At 33.9% G+C, this 10,213-nt stretch overlaps 1 long non-coding RNA gene across 1 annotated transcript; it reads right to left on the reverse strand.

Annotated features, from left to right (window-relative positions):
• Positions 1 to 1,204: 1,204 nt before the first annotated feature.
• Positions 1,205 to 6,291, reverse strand: LOC144448720 (uncharacterized). The gene is made up of 7 exons (XR_013482123.1): positions 6,284 to 6,291; positions 5,846 to 5,860; positions 4,647 to 4,670; positions 4,419 to 4,433; positions 3,478 to 3,571; positions 2,038 to 2,174; positions 1,205 to 1,563 (listed from the first exon to the last, which is right to left on the reverse strand). It is a non-coding gene; the product is annotated as an uncharacterized LOC144448720 (long non-coding RNA).
• Between the last annotated feature and the right edge of the window lie 3,922 nt (positions 6,292 to 10,213).

Raw genomic sequence — 10,213 nt, forward strand, 5'->3', positions numbered from 1 at the left:
TCCCTACACGAATTGGCACTCTTGAGAAACCAATAGAAACAACTGTTGAAGACACTAGGGGCATTCATCAAAATTTGTAAACCAGAAGTCATTACAGATATTCAGGTTTATTCGTTGCAAAATTGAATTTTCCTCGTTCATGTTTCAACTAATTAAAAGCGTTATATTTGAAAGACATGTTCTCATACCTTTGCAATCTGCTGGATTGACAGATAAGGAATTGATGGAATCTTTCTTTTTCTCGGATCAACATTTTAATAGCTCTTCAAGACAAACTCTTTTCGTCATCCAAATTTCACTTCTTAAGACAAGTTTTTAAAGTAATTTGTGGATATTAACATAACTTTGCATATTCTCATCTAGATAAATGAATAAATTTGCATATGATCAAAACTATTTTCAATCATTTTCCCTCTCTCCAAACTGTTCAGCTCTATAACGGTTTTAAGTAATGTCTTACAAAGAAGTAAAATAAATACCCCTATTCGATGCTGCATCATTGTCAGATAAACAAGCAAAATACTTTTATTTTAGTAAATGACAATGTAAAAACTATGTAAACCTATATCATAAAAAAATATTGGACTCCTTCATTTACATTAGTTTACATGATAGACTAGAAATAATTCTGTAGATTTGTTTATTTTCAATTCCTTCTTTTCTTGCAGTCCGTATGACTGCAATGACAGGGACTGGGACCAAAATAAATCACAACATTCCTTGATTTAGAATTAGTAAAAGTGTACCTCTTTAAGATCGATTGTATAATACCAATAAATGCTGAGATTAAAACCGGGACTTATGTATGTATGTATGTATGTATGTATGTATGTATGTACGTACGTACGTACGTGTGTGTGTGTGTATGTATGTATGTATGTATGTATGTATCATGTTGTCTCTACTATCTATCTATATCTATCCTCTCATTTTTTTATGTCTATGCATCTAACATCTTGTATTCTATCTATCTATCTACCCACCTACCTACCTACCTATCTATCTACCTATCTATCTATCTTATAGATATATTTATCTAATAGCTGTTGATCGGTTTTGACATTTTGTTCATGCTTGATCTCTCCGTAAACCATCGTTCCACCTGCCCACTCATTCGTTCATCCATCCATTTACCAAAACAGACAATTAAAACAGACGACAATAATTATTATATCAATTGCAGACAAAACGCGTTTTACTCGAACAAGCAACAAAAAATACATTTCAATAAAGAGAGGGGCGTATGAAAGAGTGGTATTTGAAAGAAATTGGAAAGAAACACTTTATAAATATTAGTTTGTGTTAAGATAACAGGAGGTATTAGAAGTCAAACTCTAGAGTTGTCTTTGTTGGTATGTTTTTATCAGACAGGTATTTGGGACGTTACATGATTGTTTTTCCTCGGTGCGGTTCTACTTTTTGTCTCCAGTATCAATACATCATATATATGTCCGTTTCGTCTAGCGAGGAAATCCAGGACCATCCCGTATGGTGATTGGACTGACGGGAAAATAAATGAAGCGGTCGGGAACTCTGATTGGGGACGGACATTCTTTGGTGTATCTATTCCAGAGTAAAAAAAGAGTATTATAAATAATAGTATAACATATTTGGAAATGAACCATCCTATAAGTTAGTTGTGAAAACCTCTATATAAACAAGACTCGAGCTACATCATAACTTTTGGTATTTCAATGTTGTGCAAATCTAATACACGACTTAGGGTGAGAGCACTAGACCAAATTTGTTAGTAAATCTTTTCCTTGGCGTAGGAAGCATTAGAACAGAGTATATACAACTGAGATTTTATGGAAATAAGAACGTTGAAACATTCTTGGGTGCTTACTTCTATTTTGCGTTAAAATACGTGTATATTAAATAGTATTCCAACTAATAAAAGTATATATTGAACGGTGACACTGTCATGTGCGTGAAATCCAACCGAATATGGTCACCTTATGACATTACCATGTTGAGTAGACAGTGAGCTGTTGTTTTCGATGTTTGTGGAATGTTTTAAGTGCAATCACTACTTACCAAAATAATAAATATGTTCTATGTTTCTAATATACTTTAACTTTCTGGATATAGAAAGGCGTTATAATCTTCTGCACTCCATTGTGGGAGCACTTTCGGCAACTTCTTGGCCACAAACTCTTCCCACACAGCAGCATCTGTAAGACAGTTATGGTGGAATTGGATTATAACTGTGCACAACGTTTCATCTCATAGCAAGAACACCAAAATCATGCATCTAATGCAGTTATTAAGAAGACTATGAATAACTGTATAGTCCGAGCGAAAACCTTGCACTCCCGACCACTTGACTTTCTAGTTATTCTCCATCTGTGAGCCGTACTGATTAAGGCTCTACATGATGCTGCATCATGGTAGATTTTAAAATATTCAAGATGGTTGCCATTATGGCTGCCTGGTTTGTTATTTTAATGAAACATTATGAAATTTAAGTCCAGTCACAAACATGACAAGTGGTGGAGCTAATATGATTCATGTAACTCAACTTTTAGAAAACAAATTATTTTGTATTATTTGGCAACCAGGAACGCTGTACAATGGCAGCTCTTGAACAAGTGAAGTCTGTGATAGTTGAAGACTAAAACCCTCGTTGGAATATAATCATTCCCAGTGTCTCACTTCAAAAATAGGTTGCATTCTTAACCAGTGAAAACACTGTAATGTCTAAGAACTCACAAAGCTGTTCAAGCCACATTTTTGTTAACTCCTTCATTCATTGCATTTAGTTGTCTGTTGTCCTCGTGTTGGCGCCCTCTAGTTAGAATCCTTTTGATAATGACAGACTGTGAGCCGCATATGGTGTGTAGGATAACAAGCTAAGGATTATTCTGTGGTGCACGTGACCACTGATATGAGTGACTACGCAAAGGATGCAGCATGGAATGAATGAGTGTCGTGTACACACACATACTGTTATTGACATACAATAGGTAAAGTGACTGACAGAACAATGCATTGACTAGTCTTACAGCAAAACGTCGGACTGTGCTTCTAAAGGTCGACAATAAAGCAGAATGATATACGTAACAGCACCATGAACACCTGTCATTGTAACTATTAGTCTGCTACCAGACTTGTGACTATACGCCCTCCTCACGGTATGGTCCAGGAGGGGATGACGTTCCTTCGTGACTTCGCCGCTCAGACTTAATAGAAAGACGTATGCCAGTAGTAACTGAATAAGCCTATGTACCTTTGTACATAAATATAACACTTTCAACAACAAAGGCAAAATATACACACATTTCTTAAATTATTTCAAAAGCAAGTCGTGATAATTGGTTAATGAAATAAATGTCAATTGTTTCATGATCTAGATACAATACTTTTAAGTTTACAAGACTTTTTCCCATAACAACTAATTTCGACTGTGCTTTGAATGATAAGAAAATATTGATTTAATATGAATAACATATAAGTAGAACATTAAGTAGTTCTTACTTGGAGCTGGTGTGTTTTTCTCGTGTCTAATCTTGTGAGTTGCCTTATTCGACCAATACTGATTCTCCCATTTAGCCATTTTTTTCAGGAAGGACTATAAAATGAAAAAAGAAAAATGTTATCACTGTGAAATTTTCATATTTGTATATTACAAGGAAACATAGTTATCACCTTATGTTCTTTCTTACAAGAACTGTGGAAATAATTTGGTGACGTCTCTTAATGACACTAACTTATTTTGTAACATTATTGAAATAATAGGACATTTTTGTTATAGTATGATTCTTCTGTCAAGATTTAGTAGAGTACGATAGTTTATTTAAACAATGAACTGAAATAATTCAGCAAAACATAAATAACAGACAGACACACATGCAGGCAGACAGACAGACAGACAGACAGACAGACAGACAGACAGACAGACAGACAGACAGACAGACAGACAGACAGACAGACAGACAGACAGACAGACAGACAGACAGACACATACACACATGCATAGACAAACAGACAGACAGACATACAGACAGACATACAGACAGACAAGCAGGCAGACACACACACACACACACACACACACACACACACACACACATGAAGAACGGAGGTAGAGCTACTCAGACAGCTAGGGATAGATCGGTCTGATAAAAATATGATGTGGGGGGAGCGGCTAGATGTCTATATTTACCTCTATTTCCATCGCGTTGAGTCTAAAAGGGTGGTGATAAGTTGAAAAACAATCTCAAAACCGCGAGATTCAAACGAGAATTTCTATTACACAGGGTCAAATGTGGGAAGGCAAACAACACAACATGGAAACAAACGTAAATAAAGACATCTAGCCGCTTTCACCACATCAGATTTTAATCAGACTGTGGATAGATGTACAAACATTTAAACATACCCATACATAATTACTAATTTAAGGGTTTAATATTTACCTTTTTCTCGTATAACTTGAGAGAAAATAAGAAAGATAAGAACATTAGCATTACAAAATGAAAATACATAATTTGACAAAAACAATAGATAGTAATTTATAATTTAAGGTTATAGAATATACCATTAAGAATATTATATTTCATGTTAATCACAATATTCAAATTAGGCATTTCACAAGACTTTTATCTCGTATCCTGCTTTCTATAATCGAGAGTATAGCAACTCACCTTTTTGCCAGGTGATGGCCAATGCTGAAAATGAGAAAAATCAATCAGAATTAGTGTTTCAGAATTAAAAGAATTGAAAGGTCGTTATTACATATTTTCACAGATTTAAAACTTCAAATTGGTGTACTTGACAAAATACCACTTTCACTTTTCAGAATATCACAATGACTTTGTAAACTATTCTTTGGTTATATCAATAAACTGACCTAAATAAAGAAACATACATACATACATACATACATACATACATACATACATACATACATACATACATACATACATACATACACACACACACACACATATACATACATACATACATACATACATACATACATACATACATACATACATACATACATACATACATACATGCATACATACATACATACATACATACATACATACATACATACATACATACATACATACATACATACATACACACATACATACATACACACACAACACACACACACACATACATACATACATACATACATACATACATACATACATACATACATACATACATACATACATACACAAACACACACAACACACACACGCACGCACGCACACACACACATACATACATACATACATACATACATACATACATACATACATACACACATACATACATACATACACAACACACACACGCACGCACGCACACACACACACACACACACACACATACATACATGCATACATACATACATACATACATACATACATATATACATACACAAACACATACAACACACACACGCACGCACGCACACACACACACACATACATACATACATACATACATACATACATACTTACATACATACATACATACATACATACATACATACATACACAAACACACAACACACGCACGCACGCACACATACACACACACGCACGCACGCACGCACGCACGCACGCACACACACACACACACACACATACATACATACATACATACATACATACATACATACATATATACATACACAAACACACACAACACACACACGCACGCACACACACACACATACATACATACATACATACATACATACATACATACATACATACATACATACATACATACATACATACATACATACATACGTACATACATACATACATACACAGTGATTGAGCTTATTAGTTCTGATTACACAGTAAGAGTTGATACTTACGGATGTTCTACAGTTCTGCATAGTAGTAAGTGATGTGTCCCAAAATGTACAGAAACGAATACAAAGAAAATACAAAAAAAGAACATATATTCTTGAATACAACAAGTTTATATCGTCACCCAGTATATGCTGGTGATTGATGCCATCATTATGTACACAGCTAAGAAAATACTAGTATACATCATACGGTAAAGTTCTGGCGGTGAGGGCGCTATTTCATTTACGGCGACCGCGTCTCTTGTTGACTTTGAAATTATATAGCTCGATGTGGTTTAAGAGTTATTACTACAAATATTAATAAAACATAAAATAGTAATCATAACATTGTATCATATTCCAATTTGATATTTCCAATGCCTAAAGTCTCTTCATGTTGACAATTATATTGTGACATACATTTCAAATAGAAAATATGGAATAGAAAAAAATAGAACTTACCGCTCGGTGAAACTGCACATCATATGAATCGAGATAGACATAGCGAGGAAATGTAAGGTATGTGGAGAGAGAGGAACATGAATAGTGCAAATACATTAGATACTATGTTTTAATGGCATACAAAACAGATGAAGTTTGAGTCATGTATAAGAAAACACAATACAATACAATACAATACAATACAATACAATACAATACAATACAATACAATACAATACAATACAATACAATACAGTACAGTAAAATACAATGCAATGCAATACAATGTGTTGAGACAGAAACGAAAGGAGACGAGAAGAAACTGTCCTACACAGACAATTATATTGATTATAATGAAATATGAAACCAACGTGGAAAGAAGAAATTAAAATAAAGACAGTGGACATTGAGATTAATATTAATAATACAATGAAATAACATGAATATGTAAAATATCAAAAGTATGTATTAGTAAATAAGGCATAATTGACATTTTTTATATAAACAGATTTCATGACCGGAATATTATAGGAAGACATAAAGTATACTCAATGTAGGAGCTAAAAAATGTGAATAAGGATTGTGTTTTAGGTCTAAGTAATTCTAAGAATATTAAAATATTTAAAGCGACCCAATTCTTTATGCAGTGATCGATGATACAGTGTATGTTACCGTTACCGCTCTGATAAACACTGTAATACAGTCATCATTTATCATAAAAGGTACAAGAAATATGACAGGTGTTGTCAACAACCTCATGGCAGTATTATGGATTGATCGTTACCTAACCAAGTTGCATCGTGATCAGCGAGGTTGTGGTGATATAGTTATGCTGTAACGCATTATATATTTGTGGTTGCAGACTAAGACAATACTAGTGTTCATGTTTTTAAATATATGATTAATTTATAAACATATAAATTATACTTATAATTAGTATAATTAAGATAATTAGTATATACTTTGTGATGGTGGTGGAAATGCTTAAGTCTGAAGAATGCTAGTAGGGTTTGTCAGAGATGGGAACAGTAAAAGTAGTACTTCTAGTATTGATGCTGTTGCTAGTGCTGTTGTTGTTGTTGTTGTTGTTGTTGTTGTTGTTGTTGTTGTCGTCGTTGTTGTTGTTGTTGTTGTTGTTGTTGTTCATTTGGTGGATTTGATATGGTGGTGGTATTGGTGATGATGATGATGATGATGATGATGATGATGATGATGATGATGATGATGATGATGATGGTGATGATGATGATGATGATGATGATGATTATGATGATGGTGGTGGTGGTGGTGGTGGTGGTGGTGGTGGTGGTGGTGGATCGGTCTGAATGGTGTTTGTAGTGATCATGGCATGCCAGGAGATATAGATGGCAACAGTGCCGGTGGTGGAGGCGGCGGTACTTGTAGTAGTGGTGACATTAGTGATGTTATTGTTGGTGATGTTAGGGTAATGTAATGATTTCACTGTACCAAACAAATGCAAAATACCCCTCCATCATCCTCAGAGTATTGTGGGTTTTTTTTTTTAGAAAAGTATAAAGATTTCGTTCTTACCTTACACATCTTCAAAGAGGTATCCAGAAAGAGAAGGAAAATGAGGAAAGACGTTAGTAGTGGCCGATCTATTGTACGCTATGCTTGTATAATGAGATACTCTCTTGAGTATAACATTTTATGATTTAAGCAATATGAAATAGAATTGATAATGACTTACAATAATTTCACAAAACACTTATATTTTAATGCTATTACTTCTATAAAATGTCATTTTGCGTATTTGGACTTTCTAGACAATATTATGTGTAATTGAATGTCTGGTTCTAATGATAATGACTGCTATTAAGATTTCGATGATTGCTTAGAAATAAGGTTATTAGCTTTGCACGATGCACTCACGTCAGAAATATGAATACTAGAAGAAAAATATCCCGACCCCTACAATACACTGTATACGGTGATTCATTTTTGTTGGCATGGTCGCTTTGTGAATATAGTACACATTGCCATAAAGATAGGGAGTCATTTTGTGAAAACAGTATATATCCTATAAAGATAGGGAGTAACATTGTGAAACTATATACAATATAGGGAGTTATTTTCCTATCAACTAGTAATCACCAGAACACTTCAGCAAAACAGTTTGAATATCGCTGTCAATTGTCCAGGGACATTATTGAAACTGCAAGCACAGAAAAAGCAAAGATTTACATAAAAAAGATATAATAACCAAAAGATTGCATAATACTTACAATCTGTAATTGGTACATCCGGATGCAAATTGATATAACAGGTACAAAAAGAAAATGACGGGGTTAGTCTGTTGAGCTGTAAATAACTAGATATATTTATTAACTTCCTAAATCTGAATAAATCAAGAATTGCCATGGATTCTTAAAACATATTAATTTTTTAATACTAATTGATATTAATTCGAACTGACCTTGGAGACACCGTTAAAGGTCTTACTCATTTTATTCAATTTGAGGACAGATTATCACAGAATATATACTACAATACTACAATGCACAATACGTGCGTGCCTCTCGATGCATGCTTTGAGAAATAGCAAGTAGAGAGAGTAGCTATACATTGGAATGATAACAAATATTTGTGTCTGAGCGAAAAGGTACATGTTTTACAAGAAGCTTCTTCTCACGTGAACTCTGGCAGCAAAACCATATTCAACTTGGTGGTCATCAAGTTCGATTGCTAAAAGATATCGCCATACTATCAGTATCTTTGTCAACAACGAAGTACGCTTTAGCCGGACATGCGAACTTTAAAATACTAAAAAAAAATACTAAAGGTTCTTTCAATCATGTCGTGTTCACTTTAAGGAAAAATGGAATAATCCAAAATCCAATTCCTTCTTAAAATTGTTTTTCTTCATTTATAAATTAGTCATAAAACTTCAAAAGGTCAAGTTTTTCACAGTTTCAAAAATTTAATACGTTCAAGTCCCAAGTTGCACGTTTCCTTAAAAGCATACCACATTTCAACTATAATACCGCTATAACTTACACAGAAACCTTTACAGATGATTTATCTTACCTCCATTATTACCTAATATAAAAGCTAAAGTATGCTTTTAGGATTATCATAACTATTCTATATACTAAAAAATAGACATAAAAGCATTTTAGTCATTTCTTCTTTCGAATCCGTGAATAGACTTAAGTGGTATAGAATAGCAAAGCGTTTAGAGGTACATACGCCGATTCTATATGTTGCTGGGTATTCTGATGGGCAGTATTCTAGTATTTATTTAATAAAGCATAACTAACCATCACTTGCTGTTCACATCGAACCAACCTTTTGTATACTATTAATGTATAAACGACTCGATAATATAATTTAGTATGTGTATAATTAGATGTTAATACCCCATAATAGTTGTCTTCTTTCAGCCAAGGATAAATACGAGTGGCCTAAGGGGCCTTTGTTACTACCAGTCGCTAGACGGGTAGTGACAAACCCTAGTTCATGAGTATTTTCCGAAGGGGGAGGTGCGATTTCCCAATGCTCTGACCAGCCAAGGTGTTGTCTCACCCCTCTGATACCAACGGATCCAAACTGTACATTCATATGATATTTAGAGCATATGTTGAGGTCTGTCGGTTTTTATTTAGATATGAGATAATTTGTTATGTCGTCTAAGGCATGCATTATACTTAAAAAGTGCACTAGGATAGTTTAGTCATGGTCTTATTTAAGTGTTTTTACCACACGACAAAAAACTAAATTTTGGAATTATCTTATAACTACTTCAACATTTCCATACACTTAATGTAATGGTATATTTCATATTTATTTGCATATTATGTGTAAGTAGCCCAGCATGTCAGTGTAATATGTATGTTAAACTAACATCTGACAGAAAAAATATACATGAAATATTCATAATTTTCATAAACCTCGAACCTAACATTAGAAAGGAAATTGCTGGAGGCTGCA

The sequence above is a fragment of the Glandiceps talaboti genome, chromosome 17, assembly GCF_964340395.1.
Source record: "Glandiceps talaboti chromosome 17, keGlaTala1.1, whole genome shotgun sequence".
In the NCBI taxonomy this organism is placed as follows: domain Eukaryota; kingdom Metazoa; phylum Hemichordata; class Enteropneusta; family Spengelidae; genus Glandiceps; species Glandiceps talaboti.